Here is a 4,633-nt window from a genome sequence, read left to right on the forward strand (position 1 = left end):
TATATGCATTCTGTTGCTTAAAGATTTGGATATTGAAGTCATGATCATAAGGGAGGGTTTGATTCCTGGTTTGGATAACACTTTGTAACCTTGAGCAAGGTTCTTTATTTCACGCTCCTTCAGTCAACCCAATTGTAAATGAGTACCAACTGACTATTGGTGCAGCTCTCCTTTTCTCAAGGTGTTACATTCTTTATATTCTGCTAGGTCAAGGCTATCTACATCTTCTTGTGACTACACAAGCATGTAAGCAATTATGAAAAGCTTAGTTCTGACTACTAAGTAAGTCGTACCCACGTGTGAGTGATGGCTATGCTATTTTCACATGTAACAAATGTATCTACATAGCTGTATGGATACAGAGTTTGCTTTGTTACCGTGTGGTCTCGAGTTCTCTCGCACTGCATGGCATCTTGAGTATGTTTCTTCTGCAGTAGCTTCAGATCTATCAGTGCCTTGTGAATAGAATTTGTAGTCAGACATTTTATGGAAACCTGATGTGTGTGTGTGTGTGTGTGTGTGTGTGAACATTCACATTTCATGTCCTTGCATGAAAGTGTTCATTAAAAAAACAAAAGCTGTTGATTAATTTTCCCTGCTAATAAGATTCTCTCGTAGCTCTGCTCGTCTGCAGGTGAGAAAGTGAAAAGATATTTCACAAATTGAAAAACAGGCAACGCTGATAGCATCTGGCTGTAAAGTAAAGCTTCAATACATATTCATCCAGATCATGCTAAAATAGAAAAACCAGCATACAACTAACTATATATGAGCTTGTGTGTGTATAAATATATGTATGAGGTGGTATCATAAAGTTTCTGGACTAGTTTTATAGCGCGCCAACAGATGGCAGCACATGGTTGCATGCAGTGAGAGCTAGCAGTGCCCTTCTTGAGACATTGTGCTAAGTAACATTGCTGTGTTTACTTTGCAAGTTGTGAAATTTGTATTATGATCCTATATATGCTGTAGTTTGCAATTTTTGCCATGGACAGGAAGTTGGAACAAAGAGCCAACATGAAATTTTGTGTTAAACTTGGGAAGCCTGCTACAGAGACATTGTCTATGCTTTGGCAAGCTTATGGCGATGAGGCAATGGGTTGTACGTAATGTTTCATGTGACACAGGTGCACAACAGAGCCGCATCTCAGTCCAGAGCATGCTCATCGTATTTTTTCATCATCTGTGGTATTGTGTATCGAGAATTCCTCCCCCAGGGCCAAACTGTCAACTGAGAGTTCTACTGTGACATTTTGAAGAATTTGAGGAAGGACATTCAGCGAAAGAGACTAGATCTGTGGAGCATGAAGAATACAGTTCTTTGCAACAACAATGCCATCCTGTCACTGAGCTCTCCTCACTTGTGAGTTTCTTGCCAAAAACATATCGCTTCCGCACCTGCTCTATTCATCAGATTTAGCACTGTAGACTTCCATCTCTTCTCTAAGATGGAAAGACAGCTCAAAGGTTGCCATTTTAACACCGTTGTTCAGATCCAGAGCGAATCGCAGAAGATCCTTGATTTGCTTACGGAAAACGACTTCCAGGCCAGATTCCAAAAGAGGCAGGAATGCTGGGACCAGTGTATTGCTGTACAAGGTGACTATTTCAGAGGAGATGATGTTAAAACTTAAGTAAATAGGTTATTTTGTATTAAACATAACTAATCCAGGAACTTTTTGATACTACCTCATCTGTGTAGTGGATGTACATTTTTTTTTTGAATGGCAACATCAATGTTTCAAATAAAAATGTATTGCGATATCTGGTTCTCTATTGATTACATCCTTTATGGTGGAGGCGCAATGGCCCAGTGGTTAGGGCAGCGGACTCGCCGTTGTAGGATCGCGATTTTGATTCTCAGTGTTTATTGAGCGGAGACACTTAAAGCTCCATGAGGCTCCGGCAGGGGATTGTGGCGAACCCTGCTGTACTCTTTCACCACAACTTTCTCTCACTCTTACTTCCTGTTTCTGTTGTGCCTGTAATTCAAAGGGTCAGCCTTGTCACACGGTGTCACGCTGAATAGCCACGAGAACTACGTCAAGGGCACACGCGTCTGTGGAGTGCTCAGCCACTTGCACGTTAATTTCAGGAGCTGGCTGTTCCGTTGATCGGATCAACTGGAACCCTCGACGTCGTAAGCGACGGAGTGCCAACAAACATCCTTTATGAATAGGCCAGTATTTTTGCCACTTCATCTTAGAGGGTTGGTAAAAAAAAAAAAACATTAACAAGAAAAGTATAAGACAGTTCTGCAGTCGATACATTTGACTAAAACCTCAGATGGAGCCTTGTTAATGCTCTTTAGAGAGGCATGGTTGTTAGATCTTCCCGTTTCTTTTCTGAAGGCCTTTCTGTGTTTTCATTAAAAACAAATATTTGTATTATTTTGGCTGATTGTGTTTCTCTCAAACCTCTAATATTATTACTGTTATTACTGTCATATAAAGGACCTAACAGGGACAGTAGTTTGAGTTGTTTAAGTATTCATATGTGACCCCCCCCCTTATCTTTTTTCCTTTTTATTTATTTTTTTGTTTTGTTTTAGGAGGTCAATGTGTTTGAACTTTATTTTGCTTCAGATTAATGCAGGCAAATGAGTCAGAGGCTTACTGCTTACCGTAGAAAGAAAAAGAAAGAAAGAAACTTGGGAATTTTTGTGTTGGTGCAGATTAACCTGAAATTTGATTAAATATTAGATATGACCTTAACGACCAAGTAAGTATTACTCTAGACCTGGGCAGAGAAAAGTTCAAATCACAATTGCAACTGGGATGAAATTTCGTTTGATCTCTACTTCTGTTAATTTAAGGGAAAATGCTTAGGGGTTTAGGCTATATAATTTAATGTTGGCTATTGTATTGGTATGGGGACTGCAAGTAGGTAGGGAGAAGCATGCACACACTCAGAAATGTGGTATGTTGTACGAGCGAATGAAGTAAATGTGACTTTTTGTTGTTGAGAGAAAATGAACCTTGCTAATGGTGAAGTGTTGTTATATATTGTTAGTTCTAATTGACTCATTAGGGATGGACAGCATGCTAGTGGATTGTTACTCAATTCAGGAAGAACGTAATTATAACAGCAACCATATTATAATAGTATCGAACAAAATAAAGAAACAGATTTTATGTAACTATTGAACACTGGTGTTTCAATGCTTCTTTTTTTTTATCTGCTTTGCCACCTACATTTGCCCTGTGGGTTTTGTGTTCTGTTGTTGCCCAGGGATTATGAAGTGTGACATGACAAGTTATTGGGAAATAAATAGACTCATTGAAATTTACTGTAGTTAAATGAGAAAGTACTGTAGTTAAAAAAAACAAAACAAAACAGTGAGGTTAACTAACACAAAAACTTCTATCGTTCTGGAAATAAACTATAAAATACAGCAGTTTTGTTTTGCTGAAATAACTGATCAATATGGGATGGGGTGGAAGCCTTTTTTTTTTCTTTTTCATTTGTTACCGTGTTTAAAATTATGAACACCACTTATATTCATGAGTTTTCAAGTTGTAATTTAACTGCTGTGCTTGAAGCTAAGCAAGAAGTAATGTTCTTATTCGTCTGGTGGTGAATATTAAAATAGAAATATAACAAAACCAATAAACAGTATCCTGTTAACAAATAATTCCCCTTGATATAAAATAGTATAGCTATATGCTTGTTTGTGTGTGTGTGTGTGAAATGTACTGAAGTTATTGTTTAGCCCTAGGCTAGCCTTTTAATATGTCTAAATCGTGATGGCACCACCGTTCGAGCGTGTTCGTTACCAGCGTCGTGTTCCTGGCACTTGTGCTGGTGGCACGTGAAAAGTCAGTCGAGCGAGATCGTTGCTAGTGCCGCTGGACTGGCTCCTGTGCAGGTGGCACGTAAAATACACCGTTTCGAGCATGGCCGTTGCCAGTGCCGCCTGACTGGCCTTCGTGCCGGTGGCACGTAAAAGCACCCACTACACTCTCGGAGTGGTTGGCGTTAGGAAGGGCATCGAGATGTAGAAACTCTGCCAAATCAGATTGGAGCCTGGTGTAGCCATCTGGTTCACCAGTCCTCAGTCAAATTGTCTAACCCATGCTAGCATGGAAAGCGGATGATGATGATGATTGCAAATTATCTAATATTTTGTCTATTTTAGTGGTCTGTACATCAGTGATTTGATGCCTAATATATATTGATTTCTGACAGGTCCTTACATTTGGAGGAGGGTTTAGTTGATTCAACTGACTTAGTATTTAACTCGTGTTTTTTATTTTATGGACCCTAGAAGAATGCAGGCAGGATTTGAACCTATAGGACTATCACTACCATGTGTCTAAATTATATCGACAACACTTTGTCTAAATCTGTCTTTTATTTTTATTTCTTAGTTTCCTTCATTCCCTACTCGAATCCATTCCCCTTTCTGAGAATACTGTCCCTTTTCAAATGTCTAACATGAATCTGAAAGATCTGTCATATTGTGGTTTGATTTTATTTTACCTGAGAAATGCTTTTTGATAATCACTGTAAACAGTGTAAGGGGTAAAAAAAACTGTTACATTGTTTTAAAGTAGAGAGTTCAAGGATTTAATTTCTGATAAAAAAAAAACAAGTAGCACTTTAATTTACTAATGTTTTCCTATGTGTGTAT

The 4,633-nt window shown here is 38.6% G+C and overlaps 1 protein-coding gene across 1 annotated transcript in view; it reads left to right on the forward strand.

Moving 5' to 3' along the window:
• LOC106871947 (nuclear distribution protein nudE homolog 1) overlaps positions 1–4,633 on the forward strand; it is a 63,221-nt gene that overhangs the window by 9,148 nt on the left and 49,440 nt on the right. The window lies entirely within an intron of this gene.

This window comes from Octopus bimaculoides, chromosome 8, assembly GCF_001194135.2.
Source record: "Octopus bimaculoides isolate UCB-OBI-ISO-001 chromosome 8, ASM119413v2, whole genome shotgun sequence".
Taxonomy (NCBI): Eukaryota; Metazoa; Mollusca; class Cephalopoda; order Octopoda; family Octopodidae; genus Octopus; species Octopus bimaculoides.